The sequence below is a fragment of the Eschscholzia californica genome, unplaced genomic scaffold (assembly GCF_041429995.1).
Source record: "Eschscholzia californica isolate CP2 unplaced genomic scaffold, dmEscCali1.0.p SCAF_1, whole genome shotgun sequence".
NCBI lineage: Eukaryota > Viridiplantae > Streptophyta > Magnoliopsida > Ranunculales > Papaveraceae > Eschscholzia > Eschscholzia californica.
This window is the reverse complement of record NW_028238198.1, coordinates 11305611-11329498: the sequence shown is the minus strand read 5'-3', so window position 1 is coordinate 11329498 and position 23888 is coordinate 11305611. Positions and strand designations below refer to the sequence as shown.

Genomic DNA, 23888 nt, shown 5'->3' with positions numbered 1-23888 from the left:
TGACACTATCTATACTTGTAAGATATAATTATAATAATTGGTTCACCTGTAATAATTGGATACATAAGTCAATCCTACCAATAAAAGAGTTTTCTTTTTCTTTTATTTATAACAAATTTTGTTGAAGGTTGGGCATCAAGTATCATCTCTTTTTTTTTTTTTGATGAAAGATAATAAATTAAAACCAAGCGTCTATTACAAACCCACTAGAAATCAGAAAAGAAAGAGACAACATCATTCCAAAGTTTCTTACACCCGAAAGCACGTCCCCGTTTGGCTAACGCATCTGCATAACTATTACTGTTCCTAGACACATGAGAAAATATAATTCCTGAAAAGTTATCCTTGATGTCTTTGATCTGTCGAATGATACTATGCGATTGCCATTGTATACATCCTTCCTCACCATTGAGAGCTTGGATTATTGCTTTATTATCACTTTCTAAGTGCACATAAGATAGTTGCATTTGTCTCGCGCTTAGCAGACCATGCAGTACCGCTAAACTTTCACATTCTTCAACATTTTGCCCTCGAACACTATCTGCTACCGCCATAATAAAGTTGGCTTCTGCATCACGCATGATGTAACCAATTCCTGCCTGTTCATGTAAATTAACAAAAGAGGCATCTACATTGATTTTTATATAAGGTGTCGATGGAGGTCTCCATGTTTGTATAACCGTTTGATCTTGACCCTTCGTGGTAGTGCATTTCTCAGTTCTGAGAGGAGTAGTAGTGGTTTTGTTGATCCTTTCTATCATTTGCATTGGAGTCTGTTTAGTCGTCGTAAAGCAGTTTTCACATCTGGCTTTCCACAGAAACCAAAGAATTTTAGCATACAGATTAATAGTTTCTTCGTCCAGGGATTTCCATTGGATTATCCATTGAATAGTGGTACTAATGTGATCAGTTCTCACTTGGTAGTGAAACCAAGTAGCTTTCGCAAACGGACAATGTAACATGACATGGTCTATGGTCTCCTCGTCATTACAGTTCACACAGGAGTAATTATTACCGATGAATTTGCCGATCCTTGATTTTACTGGTAAGCTATTCGTACAGCACTTCCAGAGAAATAGTTTGATCCTCGGGATAGTATTCATGTTCCATATAAAGAACCAGTCCATCTGTTCATTCGTATTGTAGATAGTGTTGGTACGTAAAAAATTGTACATGGATTTAAGGGAAAAGTTACCTGATTTAGTCAAGGTCCATATAGCTTTATCTTCATCGTTGGGATTTAGATTGATGCTAAGAATCGCCCTGCAAATCTCATTAGTAAAGTACATATTAATATCAGTTAAATTCCATCTACCGTTCGTAATTAGTTGGGAAACTCGATCATAGTTACAACCTCTATCATTGATAATAGGTGGAGGATGGTTAGGTATCCAGTAGTCAGTCCAGATATTGATTTGATCACCTTTGTTAATATTCCAAAAAATCAGACTCTCGCTCTGATCATAGTATTTCGAGATAGATTTCCAAGGCCACGAGTAATGATTCTTGGGGGGTTTCGGTTTCTGGGATTTATGAAAATACTTCCCTTTCAACACTTGGACCCAAATAGCCTTCGGGTTGCTGATAATACGCCAGTTCAGTTTGTGAAGGAAAGCTTGATTGTCTAGTTGCGGAAGGCGAAGTCCAAGACCACCATATTTGCGAGGTTTGCAAATAGCATTCCAGTTGATAGTATGGAAAGTTTTGGATTTTCCCCACCAGAAAGTCCGTTGAATAGACTCAATGCTGTTGCTTATACCTTTAGGAAGGGCAAAGCACTGCATTTGGTATCGGGGAACAGCCGCTGCGATGGTTGATATAACTACCGAGCGGCCAGCTTGCGAGAGGAGATGAGATTGCCATTTGGCGAGTTTATTCTTGATTTGGGTGACAAGGGATGTGAAAGCTTGTTTCTTATTGCGATCAATAAAGAGTTTGGTACCGAGGTATTTATCCCCAGACGAAGATTGATGGACCTTAAGTTCTCTGATAATCATCCTCTTGAATTTGGGATGCGAATTTTTCGAGAAAAAGATATTCGACTTGGCGTAGTTAATCATCTGACCGGAAGCATCGCTAAATTCCTTCAGAATTTGCTTCAGATTGAATATATTCTCTAGAGAGTTCTGCCCGAAAATGATGCAGTCGTCAGCAAAAAGGAGATGTTTGATCGAGAAATTCGCATTGGGGATGGGGAAGCCAATGAAAGAGCTTTCATTTTGATTCTTCTCAAGAAGCCGACTAAGACCTTCCATGGCAATGGCAAACAGAAACGGAGAGAGAGGATCACCTTGCCTAATGCCCCTACTTACATTGAAAGTACTGCCCGGACGACCATTGATAAGCACCGCCATCGAACTCGTAGTAAGACAAGTGTTAATGAGATTGATCCATTTGCTAGAAAAACCCATCAGATTCATAACACTCGCCAGATAGCTCCATTCAATTCTGTCGAAAGCTTTAGACATGTCTAGCTTTAGACCAAAGTAGCTTTTGGGGCCCTTAACTTTCTTGAATGAATGGATAATCTCTTGACTGATAATAATATTATCAGTGATTTGTCTGCCAGGGACATAAGCTCCTTGAAAGGGGGATATGATATCCGTCAGGATGGGTTTAAGTCTATTAGCCAGGATTTTGGTAATGATCTTATACGTGGTGTTCAGCAGACTAATAGGACGGTAATCAGCCGGCGATTGCGGAGTTTTAGTTTTGGGCAGAAGGCAGATGTGAGTGTGATTCGCCATCTCCGGAAGCGTGGAATACTGAAAGAAAGAATTGGTCATGAGATGAATATCCTCCTTAACAGTCTCCCAATTAGATTGGTAGAAATAAGGAGGGAAACCATCAGGCCCTGGCGCCGCTCCAGGCTTCAGGGAGAAAATAGCCTTCCGAATCTCGTCGGAATGCGGAATAGCAGTAATAGACTCATTTTGCTCATCAGATATCTGAGTTTCGAAGCAACTGGTAATTTTTGAGGAGAAAATAGAACCCGCGGTGGTGGAAATCTGCTGAATATGTCTCGAGAAAAGCATCGCAATTTCCGCTTCGTCATTCACCCACGTATTGTCTTCCTTTTTAATGGCCAGTATCTTATTTTTACGAAGTCTAGTGGTGGCTTTGGCGTGAAAATACTGAGTATTTCTATCACCCAAATTGATATTAGCAATACGAGATTTCTCCTTCCAAAGACTCTCCTGCTGAAGAAGAAGATTCTCGATCTGGGAGTAAGTATTTCTGAACTCTTCAATATTGTTTATCTTCTGAAGATTCTGCGTGAGCTGTTTGATTGTCATCTCCAGATTTCCGAAGACTTCTTTGTTCCACTTTGCGAGCTTGATGGCTAGAGAATTAAGCTTGAGCTGAATTTGAATGGGTTGTTTGAGCCAAGTGGAATTGATAAAACTAGCGCAATTGGGGTGAGACATCCAAGTGCGAATGAATTTGAAGGGTTTTCTGCCAATCGTCGAATGATTCTTGGTAGCAAGAAGAATAGGTTTATGATCAGATCCTAGAGTGTCTAAATGGTTGATTCTAGAATGCGGGTAACTGCTGATCCAATTATAATTCGCCACTGCTCTATCCAGACGCTCTTCAATCAGATTCCCTGCAAATTGCCTGTTAGTCCAAGTATACGGGTACCCAACATAACCTAAGTCATGAAGGCCCAGCTCATTAATCATATTCTTATGCAGCTGAATCGTAGGGAGATGCGCCGGTTGCCCACCCCGCTTCTCCGAGGGATCAAGAATACAGTTAAGGTCACCTATGACAAGCCACGGACTATTACCACTAGGGGTCAGACTAGCAAGACATTCCCAGGGTTTCATTTTATTATTTTTATAAGGAGACCCGTAGAAACCCGTGAGAAAAATCTTACTACCCAAAACATCCTGTTTAATTTTGACATGGATCATATTAGTATCAGCATGAATAATTTCCACGTCAAAATTGGTATTCCAGAAAAGGGCCAGACCTCCAGCTTTATTCACCGGATCGACCACATGCTTATAGTAAATGTTATTGGTGTTCACCATTTTGTCAATGTCAACGTTCATGCATTTAGTTTCCGAAAGGAAAATGATGTCAGGATTGTGGTCTTTAATCAGACTCATGAGATGTTTCCGGTTAGCAAAATTATTGCACCCCCGAACATTCCAGGCCAACACTTTTAAGTCCATAAGTCCGAACACCCTAACAGTCCATAAGTTGATGCTAGTTTATGGATAAATTACGAGTTACTATAATCTATAATTATTGTGGCTAACATAAAAAAATTATGGGTGTTTTGCTTGAGTGAAAAGAGAATTTTAGAGAATCATATCCTAAATAATTGATTAATCTTTTTTCTATTGTTCAGCGTGTGCCTCGAACCCTTGACCTCTAAGGTGAAAGCTTATACCTCTTACCACTCCAACCAAGGGTTGTTGACAGTAGTTGATTAATCTTAGACTAGGCATCTCCCGCGCCCTGCGGGTGCGGTCAATTCCGTTGGGCTTAAGCCAGCCGTGGTCAAAAATTTCGTAGTACAAGCATAGTCTGTTCAAGCATTCACTCAGGGTGCACGTAACACGATGTCTACGTAAACCCCGCGATTGCCGTCACACCTAAACGTGCTAGCATCACATGATTAAAGAACATGCACCATAGTGCTAGCACGAGGTTGCGTTCCGAAGGACCTAGGTCTTCTTCGCCCTAATGGCATTGCTAGGTCGTCTTCTATCTAACAACTAAGATTTTAATAATTAATTTCTTAGAATATGTTTCATATGCTTGCTCTTTATCTTATTACTAGGGTATATCCCGTGACCCACGTCACGAACAACATCAATCAAATTTGACAATTTTCTTTTGTTTCTTTTTTCTTAAATTAGTTATTTTATTGAGAAATAGAGATTTCAATTTACTTTGTTTAACCCTTCTAATATCTTTTGTTTATTTTTTCGTAAATTAGTTATTTTATTTCTAAGAAGGACACACTTTTATTCAAAGAGAGAGATTTCAATTTCTTTTTTTATAACCTATGCAATTTCTTTTGTCTCTTTTTTCTTAAATTAGTTATTTTATTTCTAAAAATGACACGGCTATTTTTTTTAAATAAGTTATTTTAGTTCTAAGAAGGACTATATTCTGAATTTTGGAAAGAGTTTCTAGACAATATTCTTTATAAAAAAAATGTTTCTCCCTATCAACATTTTTTCCTTCTATTTTATTATATGGATTCTTTTGAAACTTTATGGGGAATACAGAATACATTATTTTGAAATACTGACATGAGTCCATGTAGCTCCACCAACATATTTGAATACTGACATGAAAGTCCATAGACATGACTTAAACAAAATTTGTTTTAAGAAAAAGGCAAGATTTTGGAACACTCTCATGTTTCTCTAAAAAAATGATATGATTGTGACAACTTATTTTCACTAAACAAAAATTAACTGAAATGAGCAGGTGCTAATTCATTCTTTTATTTTATTACTTGTATTGTATATTGAACAAATTAATAGATGGACATTCAATAGTTCAACAAAAAAAAAAAGTTCAACAAAAAGAAAAGATGGACATTCAATGATTATTGTAAAGCAAATGTGTTATGTCGGAGGGCCACTAGTGTTGTGTTTATTAACCACGTGTTCAAAATATATTTCGCTTCTAACAAATAAAAATGCAAGCGTCTCTTAACAAAAAAAAATAAAAAATAAAAATGCAAGCGTTAAATTGTGATTAAAAAAACAATTGTGATCGATGATCTATGGTATAATGAGGAAACCCGAAACCCTAGTTACAATTGTTATTATGTGATCAATAAAAAATACACTTGTTATTATGTGAGAAAGAATAGAAAACTACGAAAATAAAAAACAATCATCATACAGATAAAAGTGTTATTGTTACTGTATTATAGTACATTAACAACTATTAATGGTAATGAGAAAAATGTTCTTCGAAAATAGTAAAATCTAACAGATAACAATGACTATGAAAAAATTATCGGTTGTATTAACAAAAGATGGAATCTAAAAATAATGCATGAAAAGAAGTTGAGGTTATCACAATTGTTTTTTATATTGACTAGTTTTGGAACACGGTGTGAAAGAGAAACGTTATCATTGTTAACATTTTAGTTTATTATTACAAATTCAAGTTTGGAATTAGATTATGATATATTCTCACCCATGAGTCAATTATGTTGAATTAAAAGATACCCTACAGGATATCTTTTAAATTTCGCATTTTGGAGACTATACCATCTGTATGTTTATATGAAATACTTTTTTATTATTTTTTAATTTTTTTCTTATAGAATATAATAATATCCGTGTCTGGAATCATATGATCATATTTTGGATCCAAAGTTTTATTACAAATATATTGATCTGAACTCTCGAACATCCGCAAAAAAAAATCCAAAAAAATAAATAGTGGTAGGCTCCGAAGCTTTCTTCCTTCTTTACAATATAGTGAGGTTTACATAGTGTTCTCACGACATCATTGTCAAACTACACTTTCAAAAATAAATCATTTAAATTGTCAAAGAATTGTTAATTTAAAAATTTTCGGACTTTGCAGATAACTTTATATCTTGATTAGAAAAGAGGGAAATGGGTAATATTAAACTACAACCAAAATGATTTACATTTCGTCTCATTAATTATATATAGGCGTTACAAGTACAGTAAACCGTGGAAACAAGAAAAGAAAGATCTAGACGAACTTAATATCTAGGAGTGGGAATCGGTTCGGACGGGCTGGAAACGGACACTAAATCAATCGGTCCGAGCAGAACGAGCACAAGTTCTAAGTGTCCACTCGGATAGACATTTCAGATTTTTCTCCAACAAAGTGTCCGTCTGTGACCGTTTTGATAGTCAGACAAACCGGGTATCGGCCGATCGGGCAAACTGGGTATCAGTCGGTCGGGCACCAGTCACTAAAGAACAAATAAAGAAATTTTTATTCCAAAATTAAAAATATTTAGTAGATAAATACAACTTTCTTAACTCTCACTTTACAACGTCAAAAAGTAAATGAATACAAATTAAAGGATAATCATTGAGATTTCTCATTCTCATGGATACGATCGGTTCTATTCTTTTTCTCATGGATTACGATCGGTGTATTGTGGATCCTAGGTTACTGTTGACACGTTGTAGCTAACAAAGACAAGATTAAGACAAGTGATTTTTAGAGTTATATATTTTTACTCTTGAATCTAACATTTGTAGCTAACCCCACAAATCTAGAGACTTAAAATCAATCATATAGACGGGCGAGTATAACATAAATGGACGGGTATGGACTGCTTCGGTCGGGCGGACTATATAAGCGGACGGACTCAGTTGGGTCACCAGTAAGGACCTATGCCCGCGTCCGTCCGCTTAAGCTCTTTCAGTTGGGTGGATACGGACCGATTAAGAAAAGTGATTTCTAGAGTTATATATTTTTACTCTTGAAATCTAACAATTGTAGTTAACCCCACAAATCTAGAGACTTAAAATCAATCATATAGACGGCCGAGTATAACATAAACGGACGGGTATGGACGACTTCGGTCGGGCGGACTATATAAGCGGACGGACTCGGTTGGGTCACCAGTAAGGACTATGCCCGCGTCCGTCCGCTTAAGCTCTTTTAGTTGGGTGGATACGGACCCATTCGGGCATCGGACGGTCACGGACCCTTCAGACTCGGACGGTTGTGGGCGACTTCCGGGTTCCGGGGCCAAAATCCCATCCTTACGTGGACAAAGATAAATTAGGAATTCTGACTTAATTACATTGCACACAACTGTAAAATTAAGGGTTATATCCATTTTGGCCCCCTAAAGATGACCAACTCGTCAAAATGACCCCCTAAAGATGACCAGCTTCCAATATAACCTCCTTTTGAGTTTTTCTGTTAGTGAATTTTAGTCAACTTTAACAGCTGACGAATTGTTTCCTTTTATACCCCTCTTTTAAAAAAATCTACAATATTTGTCTTTTCTCCCTCTGTCGATGAGGAAAGTCGTCGGCGACGGCCGTCACCTCACCAACGACGGTCGTCACCAGAAATAAGAATTTTGTGGGCCTACATTTTTTTCTCCCTCTTATAAAAAAATCTACCATATTTGTCTTTTCTCCCTCTTTTAAAAAAATCTACATTTTTTTCTTTTTCTTCTTCCTTTTCCCTCTTTCTCTCTTCTCAAATTTTGGGGATCGGAATCTAATTGTGCTTCATTTATCCAGAAGGCAACCTTAAGAATTCTTTATCAAATCGTTTAGAAATTTCTTGGTCTTCATCAGATCGGTAGCAACAAGATCGAAATTTAGTACATGCGGACATTTTGTGGGTCTTCATCAGATCGATGTGCTTTCGCTGTGTGTTATGCCTGGAAAAAAAGAACGATGATGTAGATGAAACGTCCAAGTGAATTTTGATTTCATTGTGCTTCATCAGATCGATGAGTCTTCATCAAGAATTTCATTGTGCTTCAACCTAAAATTTGATGATGAATTAACGAATTTCTATGTTTTAAAACGTCCAAGTGTTGAAGAATTTCATTGTTCATCCATAGAGAAGAATAGTAACAACCAGATTAACCCACTTTCTCTGTTTGTCTCTCTAGATTTTTCATCCAATAAGTCCATAAGATTCTCTAGATTTCTCTCTCTAGGTTTGCTCTTTATCTTTAAATCTTGTACTCAAAATCCCTGATTTTATTATTTCGCATGTAGTTGTTGTATCAAATTAGGGTTTTGATTTGTGATTGAAGCTTGAATCTATAAAAAAGGATAGGGTTTTTTGTTGTTGGAGCTGGGAGTTAATGGTGATAACTTGAAGGTTTGTTTCTCAAAAAAAAAAAGGTTTGCTCTTTCTCTAGAATAATCATCAACCACATCAAGGGATCCTCGAGCACTTCTGGTGACATCTGATTTACAACCTTGTTGATAATTTCGGGTTTCCTCACTACGATCAATCTTCACATCAAGAAAACATACACAAAGAAAGTGATGGAGAAGATAGAGAGAGATATCCCCAAAATTTGAGAAAGATAGGAAGAAATAGAAAGAGGGAAAAGGAAGAAGAAGAAAAAGAAAAAAAACGTTTTTATTTTATATTATTTTTGGTGACGACCGTCGTCGGCAAGGTGACGGTCGTCGCCTGAGATATGGTAGATTTTTTTAAAAGAGGGGTATAAAAGGAAATAATTCGCCAGCCGTTAAAGTTGACTAAAATTCACTTACGGAAAAATTCAAAAGGGGGCTATATTGGAAGCTGGTCATCTTTAGGGGGCCATTTTGGCAAGTTGGTCATCTTTAGGGGACCAAAATGGAATTAACCATAAAATTAATCACCTATCATTGGCCGCTTATGTAGACCAATAAATGTATGCCATGTCTTCTCTTGAAATAAGAAAGACTTCACTCCACATATTATCGTTACTTTACTCAAAACCAATTGACGATGAATAGAATAAAAAACATATTTATATCTACGAGAATATCCTACGTCTTCTCTTGAAATAAGAAAGACTTCCCTCCACAAATTATCGAATGTATGATTCTAATATTTGTACCCATTTTGAGTTTCTATCCATTTCCTTGTATGTTAGAGAATTTCTGATAAATTCAGCTACTTCTGTAACAACAAATCCCTCATCGGTACTGTGGTTTTTATGCATTTTGTACAATTTCATCACTTGATATTACCCATAATGGGTTCGTAAATATTTCATGGCCTCAGAAGTTTTGGACCTGAATTCGACGCCATCCAAGATGTCGTTTCTTCAACGAGCAGATCAACTTCCTTTGAGATTCGTGCACAAAGGATATTCGAGTCAATGCCTAATGTGTTTCCAACTTCTCTACCTAATGTTTCCCATGGCGTTCCCACTGTTAGGTTTGCCAAAAGCTCGCTTCCTCGGTTTACAGCCTCTGCCATTGCTGGTGGAACATCTGGGAGAACCTGCAAGTTACACATTGTTCGAGTTCAGTTGAGGCATTTAAATTATATAATGAACTTTATGTATCTCTTCAACCACGCTTATAAGGTTAAAGAACTGTTTTCACTGTCTATAGTTCATTAATATTTCAGTAAAAGATAAAACAGCCGTACCGGGAAAATGATCTAAATAAAGACTAGGTGGCAAAAATGAGTTTTTCTTTAAAAGACTGAGTTCTTTCAGAAAAAGGCAAAAAGAAAAAAGTGAGAGGATGTCTTCGAGAATTTGCTGTTACTTTCCATTTTATCGACTGTTTTATAAGCACTGAATTCAAACAAGAACGTTAGGTCACCTGTTGCAATGGAAAGTCCATGATCTCCAGGCAGTGTACGGATAGACATATCCAGTAGTGAACTTACAGCAGATTCTGAACTTAGAACCTGTGCAAGTGTTGGAGTGTCGTCTATGGTGTCATCTTTGAAGTTTATTAGAAGATTTCTTGACACTCCATAATACGACTTTATCTGCAAAAATTGCAGGCATAGGCACGTTTAAATTTACTACCAACATTTAAATGAATAAAATATAATAAGAGGTTTTATTCTTGCCCAAGAGTAATACAAATATACTTTTCATGAGTTCCAACTTAGGATCCATGAGTCCTACAAAGGTCATGAGCTGATTGTCCTAGGACCTTATCTACCGGGTTCATTTTGAAACATATAAATCTGCATTACGTGAGTTTTTGGGTGATTTTTGTGAGTTTTTTGTATGTAAATTTTAAGTCACATTTCTTGAGTTGTTAGGTTTTGCCCATACCCATATGGATATCTTACCTACGTAAGGAGCATGTGGTGAGGGGTGTCATATGTGCGGGTGCCCAAAGCCCCTAACACTAGAGCCTCCTAATCGAGACGAATGTGCACTTTATTATTTAGCTGGGTCAAATTACGTTTTCAAAGTGTTACCTTTCACAACTGCGATATTTATTTAGAATTTCATATATCGTGATGAAACACATTGCAAATGCAGTTCAAATAAATCATAGACATTTAGGTGTTTGAGTTGTGGTTTTGATTTACAGTACAATTCTGCCAATGAATATGAAGAAAAACATGGGCTCTTATTTCCGAAAGTAAAAGAACCAGGTGCAGAACTAGGGTTTCGTCAGTGGTGAAACTCTTCGACCAGGTTACCTCCTTTCCGTTTATTCCTTCAATTGTAATTTTCAAATTTCTTTTTTTCAAAATGGATGTTAGATCTTGATTGATCGTATTCAATTTCTTCTAATACTTCTATTAATTTCATTATGTTTCTCATGTTACAAATTTTAGTCAAATGTGATATTTATTTGATGATTCGACAATTAGGTGTTTCTCATTTCCGAACGGGTTAACATTAAAATATTTGTCATGGTGTAACTCTTTTGTCAATGCACAACAACATTAGTTAGGGTTAATTGTATGAGGAAGAAGAAAGGGTCTCTTTAGCAATAACAAGTGCACCTTTACAAGTTCCCTAAGGTGAATAAGCTATAACCTTTTGTGTTAAATGACTATTGAAAATTAAGCTATAAGGTTAAGTTTGAGTACTTCTATTTAGTGTTATTAAGATAAGAGTGTTAGTTAAGTAGAAAGAGAGAAAAAAATTAAAGACTCCTTCACATTCTTATTCTTGAAAGTTGACATGTTATATATAATAATCCACCTATTTGCAGGTCAACTCAAAGCTTAAGTTATATTTAATAGCTAAATACCATCTTTCAAGACTTCAAAGTTTATGGTGAAGTTGATATTTAGTTCATTTTGTTATAAAAATTAGTCTAATGTCTCTAATTATCTCAGTTCCCCCTCTCTATATAGTTTGCTAATTTTTTTGGCATCTTTGTCTCTACAGTTTGTGTGAATTCTTTGTCTGTTAAAGTTCAGTCTGACTTCATCCTTCATTGCAACTGTCGCAGGTAAATATTTTGTCAGTCTTGCCATATAAGTATCACCTCTCTCTATATATATATAGTACGTGAAAAAATTGAGCCTATTTTTATAATAGATAGTGTAACTTGGTCCTTTATTGCAACTCTCTCAGGTGAATATTTTGTCGCCCTATACAGTTTGCTGTATTTTATTGTCTTTTTACCTCTACATTGCTACTGAATTTTTGGCCTCCTAGGCTTCAGTGTGGTTTAAGTCATTATTTTGTTGTTCTATCACCATTTGGCTCTTAGAGTTTAGTAAAGCTTCGAGAATCTATATGTTTAAGCTTGCATCTTGCCGATTTTATTTTTTGAAGAAATATGTGTGAAAGGTTACTATTTGTTGATTTTGGCGTTTGAAACGATTCATCTATTATGACTAACTCAAAACCAACATTAGCTGAGTTCAAGATTTCATTCTTATTGTTTGAAGCCTCTCTTTATATATTTTGGTACTGCTTGGCTTACTGAATGTGATCGATTACTGATTTGTACGTTTGTGAATAGGTTCTCTTACTCATCAGCTCAATTTAGGGTTTGCTCGAGCGAATGGATTTATTAAAGAAAGAACCTCCTGCAAAAAACTCATTGGGGTTCATAATTCGTTGAGCGAAATTCAACACTTAAATATCTTCACAAGTATATCTACAAGGGTGAAGATTGAACGACTGGTTGTGGAAGGAACCGCGAAAGGTTTGTCACAATAACCTCTTCCAGAAGATCGTACGGTTGGGGTTGTGGAAGCGACAAACGAGATTCAAAAGAGTTCTATTTTCTTATATGAAATGTTTATATGTTTGAACCTATTAGCTTAAAACTATTTTCAAATTGTGAATTTCAGTTGGAGTTTATTTGTGCTACTCGGTTTTTGTGGGTAAGTGGATTTTTAAAATTGAATTGCATAAATTGAAATCGAGATATCCTCGCGTTACTGTATTTGCATTAACTGTAACCATTAAAGCGTTCTATTTATTTTGGAGACTTAACAGAACACGACTCATTTTTGCCTATTTTTGTTGTTAATTTACACTGTCAATCTGAAAGTGAAAAATCAACACCCTCGCGTAACGCTTGAAAATACTGTCTGTGTCTGTAAATTTACACTGTCAATCTGAAAGTGAAAAATCCACGTCTTCGCGTAACGTTTGAAAATACTGTTTGTGCCCTACGGGCACGGGTTACACCCTCGTGTATATATATATATATATATATATATGATGGGAATGATGGATGACTGAGATTTAGTAGTTAAGTTAGTTCCATGTTTGTTGATATTGTAAATGCATGTGTAACAAAAGTAAATAGCGTGGAGAATTATAACTTATTAGTAGTTAAGTTAGTTCCATGTTTGTTGATATTGTAAATGCATGTGTAACAAAAGTAAATAGCGTGGAGAATTATAACTTAATTTAATAGTTAAGTTAGTTCCATGTTTTTAAGTCAAAAATGGGAAATTTTGTTTATGGGAAAATGTCACAGGTGGTTCGCTTATCCAACCGATCCAAACCGTTCATGCATAGTTCGGATCGGTAACCGAACCATGAACGGATTGGTTCGGATTTAGATTTGAAAAAACGAACCCTTCGGTTTGGACTTTGGATTGACTCAGAAAGTCGGTTATCCAACCGATGTTCACCCCTACCACCCACCACCCCAACCTCTCTCTCTGTCTCTCCAAAACTTTGACTCTTATTCTTTATCTTCGATCGAGGGTCTGAAATCCTCGACCAAGGGTCTGAAACCCTCAAGAAGGGTATCATCGGAAATCCTCCTCGCGGGTTTTAAGGGCTTGAGAAATCGTAATGGGTTTCGCCAAAAACCTTGCCTTTGATGGATAAAGAGAGTCAAAATTTTAGAGAGAGAGAGATTATCTTTCTAATTAAATTATCAGACTCACCGGGATTAGGCACGGAAAAATCTCACATATAACATCATTTTTGTATTTAAATCTGTGAAATTAGGGTTTTGAAGATACGAGAAATGAGGGATTAGGGCAAAATCCTCTAGCTTTTATATTTAGGTCTATCTTGACCAAGTCTTCAGTCAAGCCAAGTCTATATATGGAAGTTCTCTGCCTAGTCAACCTTGACTCCAGCTCTATCTCTGACCAGTCAATCTCGACTTCATCCTATATATAAAAATAACAATAAAAGTTAGTTACAACTAACTTAGTTTAGTTGACTAACTAACTTTTCTGTTTTCTCTTCTTCTTCTTCTTGTATTTTCATTAGTATAAATAAATGAATGTAAGAAACTGAGATTTATTGATTGAAAAATAAAATTCGAGTTCTTAGAGCTTTCTCACATGGTATCAGAGCTAGGTTTTCTTTGGAATCCAAAAGCTAGGGTTTTCTCTTCCAGAACTCAATAACAATCATTATCTCGCAAAACAAACAAGAAGAACATTTAACATTCAGAAAATTTAACATTCATCATCGAAATTCAGAAGATTCTCATCAAAATTCAGAAGATTATCATCCCCATTCAGAAGTTTTATAAACATTAACAAAAGATTAGAAGATTACTTACAGTTTTTTCAAGCATTTCTTCAAGCATTCTCTTCAATGGCTTCAAGTACAGGTAATTTGCCTCCAATCTCATCTGTTACTAGTTTCATTACTGAAAAGTTAGATGATTCTAACTATCTCATGTGGAAAGACCAAGTTGAAACTCTTCTTAGTACTTATGAGTTACTAGGGTTTGTCACTGGTACTATTGAGGAACCTCCACCACTTAAGCATATTCATTGTGTTGAGAAGTAAATCCAGACTATCAACAGTGGAGAAGTAAAGAAAATTTTGTCAAATCATATCTGAAAAGTACTCTATCTAAGTCTGTGTATTATGATACCTATGGTCTTCAAACAACAAAAGAGATTTGTAACTATCTGTTTCTTACAAACAATGAAAGTCTTGAATCTCAAAAAGACCAATTGAGAAGAAAACTACAGACTATTAAGAAAGGAAATTCTACCATTTCTACTTATCTTAGAGAATTAAAACAACTTTCTGATTCATTACTTTCTGTCAATGATAAGGTAAATGAATCTGAGTTAGTTAGAATAGCCATTTAGGGTCTAAGTGTTGATTATGATCAAGTCACCATTATTGTAAGAGCAAATAATGAGCATCTATCTCTTGCTCAACTCAAATCCAGACTTATTCAACATGAACAGTGGCTATTATCAAGAGAAGTAGACCGAGAGGCCTATTATGTAAGAAGATATAATCAACAACAACAATCAAGACAAAGTTTTAAACCTCCACCTTCTTACTATAAACATCAATCCTCAATAAAGAAAGATGATACTGTCTCATCTTCTCAGGTGTCTGTTCCTTCAAATCAACAATATAAAATGAAAAGAGCTGATGATTTTGATTTCTCAAAAGTTCCTTGTGGAATTTGTAAGAGATGGGGTCATTCAGCTGGTGTTTGTTATTTCAGATACCAACCAAATAAAACTCATATGGATTATCATTCTGAATCTCAAGATAAGCAAGATTCTTCTATAAACAATACTGACATTGTGCCAGATTCTCAGTCCTATCTTTATGCAGATGAAGCCTTATTAGAATGTAATAATGGTGAGCTATATGATACTTATCCTCATTTTCAGGGCAATCAAAGTTCAAATGATGATGATGTGTTTCAGGAATGTCATACAGCAATTGTTACTGATATAGCAGAAGATGTCTTTTTTTATTGTGAAACAAATAATAATACAGCAGAGGAATGTCATGTTGTTACTGAGACTGCATCTGTACAAGATACAACCTGGTTGGCAGATACAGGGGCTAGTAGTCATATGACTCACAGTGCTTCAACTCTAAGTTCAATTAAATCTTATAAAGGTACAGAAGCAGTCATGGCAGGCAGTGGTAAGTTTGTACCTATCATAGAGACTGGGTCTTCCACACTTTCTACTGCTACCTATACCTTTGAGCTTAATAAGGTATTGTATGTTCCAAATCTCCAAAGAAATCTTTTGTCTATCTCCAAATGTACTAAAGAAAACTCATGTTCTGGCAAAAGGTCCTATGAAGCAAAATCTTTATCCTATTAGTATTCATAACAGTATATTGAAAGATATATCTTTTTCAGCTCACCTAGCTCTTACTGCAGTACATTATGATATATGGCATGCAAGATTGGGTCATTCCCATAGTGGTATTATAAAACAACTACATCATTAGAACAAAATTTCACTATCTTTTACAAATGAGAAAATTCTCTGCAAATCTTGTGTCATGGGTAAAAGTAAATGTCTTCCATTTGAGGATTCAACTACTACAACTAATACTCTTTTATATTTGGTCCACTGTGACATTTGGGGACCAACCTCTATTGCAACACCAAATGGGGCCACATTCTATTCCTTGATGATTTTAGCAAACACAGTTGGATATGTGTTATGAAAGCTAGGTCTGACAGTACAAAATGCTTTATTCATTTCAAAGCTGCAGTTGAAAATTTATGAAAGGAGAAGATGGTGTATTTTTCAGTCTGATGGAGCTCCAGAACTGAAACAGGGTGAATTCAGAAAGTTTTTAGACACAAATGGCATCATTTTCAGGTGTTCTTGCCCATACACTCCACGCAAAATGGCAAATGATGAGACATGGAAATGTCCCATCTGAGTCTCTTAATTTAGACGAGTTAGTCTCTCTAGAGCAGTTACTCTCACGAATTACTCTCTTTTATGTTCAGGTACCTTTTTACAGAGTTACGCGTGCAAAACGGATAAAGTCGGAAAGAATACAGACTAGGGGCATTTTGGTCATTTGTTGACTCTGACTTCTTGGTGAGGATTAGTGTTCTGATGGAAAGTAGAGTCCATGACGAGTCCGTAGGCGAAAACGGAAGTGAAATCGGAGTCCGGAGCAATAAAATATTCAAGGTCAAAGTTTGGGTCAAAGACAGTTGACCAGATCAAATAGGACACGTGGCAAGCAGACGCGAAGAAGATCTAGCGGTCCAAATCGCTAGCGGGACCTATTCTGTCACGGTGGGACGGCTTCCAGGATTTCTAAACGTCTTCGATACCATGTTTCTCGAAGCAGTGTAATTGCGTGTGCCCGAGTGCATCCAACGGTTGAAACTCTTCATGCACACATGGCGTCATCAGCAGTGGGCGTTGCACCTTGATTCATCCAGCCGCGAAGCACAGAGTCTCCCATTCTTATAAATCAAAACCGTACGTGATTTTCTTCCGCCCTTATCTTCTCAACTTAGATTTAAACAGAGAAGGAGGAGTAGAGAGATGAAGGAGATATGGGGAGATTGATTCGAATTTAAATAGAGAGAAAGATTGAAGAAGATATTCTCGTAAGAATCAAAACGGAAATAGAGAGAGATTTCGATTAGCTTTGGGCTATAAAACAGAGAGAAACAGAGAGCTAAAAGGGGGAGCATCATCACTGATTTTAGAGAGAGAGAAGTAGAGTTGAGTCTCGGCTGGGAGCATCATCACGGATTTTAGAGAGAGAGAGAAGTAGAGTTGAGTCTCGGCTGGGAGCATCATCCTCCTCTCGAGCTCAACTACAAACAGAAATCAGAGAGAGAGTTTGGATGATCGGTTTTATAGAACAGTTTAGAGAATGAGAGTTGGACTCTCGGTTTTAGAGATATAACAGTAGAGAGAGAGAGAAGTTTTTAAACCTGAATCATTATATTTTGTTTCTTTTTCGATTGTAATCTCTTTGTTTGTGAGAGATAGAGAGATTACAGAGAGAGAGATTGTAGAGGGATCAATAACAGAGAGTATTGTTTAGAGTTTTTAAATCAATCAATCTCGGTTTTATTCTTGTTTTCTTTCTTTTTGTTTCTTGTTTAGTGAGAGAGCAAGAGATGACATAGATAGAGAGATTAAAGTAAGATATAAAGAGAAAAACAGAAAGTTTAGAGAGAGAAAGAGAGTTAAGGAAGGTGAGAAAATAATTTTCTCAGAGAGGAAAATATTTCCGGGAAGACGAGAAAATCGTTTTCCCAGAGGGTGCGTTTGGCAGAATCTCGGAAAATCAGAAGGAAATCACTTCCTTAGGCTCTGTTTGGTGGGAAAATCACAGAAAAGTAAGTTTCTTTCTTCTTTTTTCTTACATTACTTCAAATATTTATCGTTTCTAGCATGAGTAGCTAAGTCCTTTATATCTAGGGTTTTAGATGAGGTTTTAATAATTATTCTAATGATAAATTTATTACAGTTTTTATTATTTTAACGATAATATCTTCCGGGTTTTTAGACCGTTCATGGACTGAAAATCTGAGTTATACAAAGAACTATCGAATTAGACCAAAATTAATTTGTCCTTAGAATTGTTAAGAAAACGGATTCGAAAACCCTAGGTTCCCTTTTTCTGAATACCTACTTATTTCTTTATTTATTCTTGAGTTTTATATTTTATTTCTATTTTACTATCATCAAACCAATTTTAAATCTCAATAGTTTTAAGGTTAGAATTTAGTTTAACTTAGTCTCTGAGGAACGAACCGGTCTTACCGGAATTATTACTTGACGCCCGTATACTTGCGGGTGGAGACCTTTTAGGGTAACCTTTTAGGCCCATCAAGTTTTTGGCGCCGCTGCCGGGGACTTAGTTTAAATTTAATCTAATTTTATTTCTATTTTTTAGTAAGTTTATATTTTTGGACACTTTTACTTGCTTTTCCGTTTTTGGTGTAGAAAAACACTAAGGAGCAAAGGAGAAGGCGCAACAAGGAGAGGAGCTCAAGAAGAAGAATTTACATTTTTTGTTATTTTTTATTTTTATTTTATTTTTTTTTTGTGAGAGAAAGACTTTTAGACTTTCTAGTTTTATTTTTTATTTTTAAGTTTTGACCCTAAATTGGAGGGCTTAATTAAATTGTAACCGAAAATCAAAACGAAGCCTCGGGTCGGAACATTCGCGGGTCATCTACAAAGGTCATCGCCCGTCTTGAACGGGAGGTAAATTTCTTGAACACCCACGAATCTCCTGTCAGTGGGATTTGGTGTGAATTCGTGTGCCTAATTGCTTTGATCGAACTGTTAGTGTAATCATTCTAGTAAGGGCACTAACCCAGTTACAAGATAAGAAACGGATTTCATCACCGTTCTCTTGCCCACATAGGTAACAACATTCACGAACCCAAACCTCACTTAAAAAAGCTAAAATATAATTTAGACATCAGCCCCTAAGGTATCGAGCTCATAAGACCCTTCAAAAACAACTCAGGAAATTGACTTTTATCTAGGCATTCTCAGAGGAAAGTTTGTAAACAATTCTTGTCAAAAAGGCCGCCTCGAGAAAAGGAAACGTTTGCCGAAGGAAGACGGCTGTCACAACGTTCATCGTTGGTTGTCTTCCTGGAGAATTGTTTACCGACTACTCTGATCGAGTAACCTTTATAACAGTCAAAGTTCAAGTGTTGTGGCGAAGTAGGAGCTGTCTAGCTTTTTAGGTGAATCTGACAAACCCACTCATTGCTAGATTTTGTCTAGGTTGCTTGGTGAAGTCAGCCTGATTGTGTTTGCTTTCCTATAGGATCTTCGTAGGGCTTCCTCGGTTTTCGGTCTAAAAAAAAAAAAAAAAAAAAAAAGAGAGAGATGGATAGATCGTGGTCCCAACATAATGGCAGAAGGGACGAGAGTTCTTCAAATCTACCATGGTGGTATTTAGCAAATGGGCAGAATAGTGGTAGTCATCCTAGAGACAATGTGCATAATGATGGTCGTAGGAATTATTATCAACCTCAAGAAGGTTATGAACCATATTATAGATATCCTGACAGATCATCTTACATGCATTATAGTAGAGAGTCTTATGCTCCAAATGTGTCCCAACCTCAATGGGAAAACATTGAAACTAATGACTCTTACATGCAGTATAACGAAGAATTTTATGCTTCACACGTATCTCAACCTCAATGGGATAACGGTGAAACCATTGATCCTTCATCTTTAGCATCACCTTCGTTGGCCGAAACTATGAGTATGTTAAAGAAGGTTCATGAAGAGTCTATGAGTGCGCTAAGGAGGATTAATGGAGAATCTTCTGCTCCACACGTGTCTCAACCTCAATGGGATAACGGTGAAAAGGTTGACTCTCCATCTTTAGCATCATCTTCGTTGGCCCAAACTGTTAGTGATCTTCAAAAGAGTACTTTCGAGTTTTGTCAGACTTTAGAAGAGAAGAATGACAATACCTATAGAACTCTACAAGAAATAACAACTAGTATTATAGAAGAAGATCACCATGAGAATGTAGAGTACGGTCCACAGTGTCCTGTGTACTATGATGACGAGGATACAATTTTAGAGGAGTATAGTTCTCCCGACAACATCGTTATTGAGACTAAAATCTCAGAAACGATGGATCCCGATATTGAGATATCCTCTCATTGTATCGAACTTGAAATACATTCAGACCATAATGAAGAGTTCACTAGAGTTGAAGATGATTTGAAGTCGTTTGACTCAACTGAGGATGATGAATCATGGTTGACCAATTTGCTAAATGAGAGGATTGACTCGCCTGATTTAGGCGAAGATTTAGAATTCTTTAGGGACACCGATGATAACATGATAAAAGAAATTATAGAAGGACTATCTAACTCGACTTCTAGGGATTGTGAGTCTGATAGTAGGGTTTCTCCATTGAAGGAACCCGAAGTACCTGTTTTAGAGAACCCTAGTTTAAGTCCGGGTGTCATTGATAGTCCTCTAGATTGCTTTGTATTTTTTCCCTCAAAACCATGTGTAGATTTTGAAGCACTCACTCCCTCTGTCGATCATCCATATGAAGACCCATTCTATCCGGTCTGTGATCTCTCTGGTGCAGTACCAAACTTAACGACCTTATTGTCGTCTAAGTTTGGGGATTGCCCTTCTATCTTGATAGTCTCACTTACACTATCACCAAGTTACGAAAATGTGAGACTATCGTTCACTGAAAACTTTGTGTTTTGGGTGGACCCACAGATGTATCGATTATTGGTTTATAGTTAATCACATATGTGTAATCCAGTAGGTATAATTCTTTCTATTTTCAAGTCATCTGTTTCGTCTGGCTGAAGACGTTAAACTTAGCGCTTTCTGGGAGGCAACCCATGCAGAGGACGCTGAACCGGGTAATATCTCTCCCTTCACCCTGTTATTTTTGCATAGTCTTCAGAACATTGAGGACAATGTTCGGTTTAAGTTTGGGGATGGGGATTGAATTTTTATTTTTAGTCCTTATTTCAAAAATTCAAAAGGGTTTCAAAATTTTTCAAAATTTTTTAATTTTTGGATTGGAAACGTGAGTCTAGTTGTTTTTGCTTGTTAATAGTTATAGAGTCTAGTTGGTTGTACTATGCTTTTGTTAAAGGTTTTTCCACGAATTTCGAGTCTTGAAGTTGTCTGTGCACTAGCCATGTGAGTATTAGATAGGTGAAGAGTAGACTTTTCTAAGAGAACTTAATCGATCATTAGTGGAGACTTAACCCATGTGAGATTCTGAGCCTTTCTTTTTGTTTTGAGTGATCTCTTCTGAGCTAATTCTGAGTAGAATGAAGAGCTACTCAACCTCGCAGAATTCCTTAGAACTCAGTTGATCTCTTGAGTTCAAATTTTACAACCACTAGGGATGTCATCAGGAATGCAAACCTTCTCTTGTAGTCTGAGAAACTTGAAAACAGTGTCAACTATAGGAAGATAGGAAATTAATCATTTGGAACCCTGAGAATAAGGCATGAAGCAAAGTGAATAGAATTTTACCCAAGGAAAGAATAATGTGAAGAAAGTATGTTATGTATCTTGAGTTTTATTACCAGAGTCAGTAGCAAAAAAAAAAAAAATGAAAAAATGAAAGAAAAAAGTGTTTATGTAGTTTTGTTTGAGTGTTTACCCCTTGAAGTAGTTCTTGAAGATTTGAAGACGTCGAGTTCTCAGGAGTTCTAGTAAGATCCTCATTAGTGTCTATCGATCTCTAGGAAGCATTGTTAGATAGTAGATCAGGTGAGAAGAGTTGGTTAGCTTCCCCATTCCATATTAGTGGTTGTTTCCTTCTTTGAGATCAGTCGTCCACAGAATTTTAGTCCGTCTTTTTCATGTGTTGAGTTTTCTTCATATTCATACCAACACATAGAGTGAACCATTCTTGAGTGACTTTGATTTTTGAGTGTACCGTGAGGCAGTAGTCGAGGCGAAATGTATCGAGACGGTAATCGAGGTCTTGTCTTTTCAGAACCGAAATGATACTTATATTGGTTAGTCACGTGCACTTCGAGTCTTGATTACTAGTGAAAAGATTTTTAGCGTTTGTGTGGTTCGATTGCTTTGGATTTCATTTCTATTAACTTCCGAAAATCTACCGGATGAACATTTTTAGTCCACATCATATTTAGACCCTTTTGCATTTTTTATTTTTGAATTTTGTGGGTATATTCACTGCAAACCCTCACGAGACAAAACTCGTCCTCTTGGGTAACCTAGAGGTTTAACGGCTTGTTGCACGTGCTAAGTGCAATCGGGCGTCAAGTAATAATTCCGGTAAGACCGGTTCGTTCCTCAGAGACTAAGTTAAACTAAATTCTAACCTTAAAACTATTGAGATTTAAAATTGGTTTGATGAAGTAAAATAGAAATAAAATATAAAACTAAAAAATAAATAAAGAAATAAGTCGGTATTCAGAAAAAGGGAACCTAGGGTTTTCGAATCCGTTTTCCTAACAATTCTAAGGACAAATTAATTTTGGTCGAATTCGATAGTTCTTTGTATAACTCAGATTTTCAGTCCATGAACGGTCTAAAAACGCGGAAGATATTATCGTTAAAATAATAAAAACTGTAATAAATTTATCATTAGAATAATTATTAAAACCTCATCTAAAACCCTAGATATAAAGGACTTAGCTACTCATGCTAGAAACGATAAATATTTGAAGTAATGTAAGAAAAAGAAGAAAGAAACTTACTTTTCTGTGATTTTCCCACCAAACAGAGCCTAAGGAAGTGATTTCCTTCTGATTTTCCGAGATTCTGCCAAACGCACCCTCTGGGAAAACGATTTTCTCGTCTTCCCGGAAATATTTTCCTCTCTGAGAAAATTATTTTCTCACCTTCCTTAACTCTCTTTCTCTCTCTAAACCTTCTGTTTTTCTCTTTATATCTTACTCTAATCTCTCTATCTATGTCATCTCTTGCTCTCTCACTAAACAAGAAACAAAAAGAAAGAAAACAAGAATAAAACCGAGATTGATTGATTTAAAAACTCTAAACAATACTCTCTGTTATTGATCCCTCTACAATCTCTCTCTCTGTAATTTCTCTATCTCTCACAAACAAAGAGATTACAATCGAAAAAGAAACAAAATATAATGATTAGGGTTTAAAAACTTTTCTCTCTCTCTCTCTCTACTGTTATATCTCTAAAACCGAGAGTCCAACTCTCATTCTCTAAACTGTTCTATAAAACCGATCATCCAAACTCTCTCTCTGATTTCTGTTTGTAGTTGAGCTCGAGAGGAGGATGATGCTCCCAGCCGAGACTCAACTCTACTTCTCTCTCTCTCTAAAATCCGTGATGATGCTCCCCCTTTTAGCTCTCTGTTTCTCTCTGTTTTATAGCCCAAAGCTAATCGAAATCTCTCTCTATTTCCGTTTTGATTCTTCCGAGAATATCTTCTTCAATCTTTCTCTCTATTTAAATTCGAATCAATCTCCCCATATCTCCTTCATCTCTCTACTCCTCCTTCTCTGTTTAAATCTAAGTTGAGAAGATAAGGGCGGAAGAAAATCACGTACGGTTTTGATTTATAAGAATGGGAGACTCTGTGCTTCGCGGCTGGATGAATCAAGGTGCAACGCCCACTGCTGATGACGCCATGTGTGCATGAAGAGTTTCAACCGTTGGATGCACTCGGGCACACGCAATTACACTGCTTCGAGAAACATGGTATCGAAGACGTTTAGAAATCCTGGAAGCCGTCCCACCGTGACAGAATAGGTCCCGCTAGCGATTTGGACCGCTA

At 36.4% G+C, this 23888-nt stretch overlaps 1 long non-coding RNA gene across 1 annotated transcript; it reads right to left on the bottom strand.

The window, feature by feature from the left end:
* Positions 1–9532: 9532 nt before the first annotated feature.
* LOC147564099 (uncharacterized) lies at positions 9533–10466 on the bottom strand. Its single transcript, XR_015236766.1, has 2 exons — positions 10281–10466; positions 9533–9951 (listed from the first exon to the last, which is right to left on the bottom strand). It is a non-coding gene; the product is annotated as an uncharacterized LOC147564099 (long non-coding RNA).
* Positions 10467–23888: the final 13422 nt, after the last annotated feature.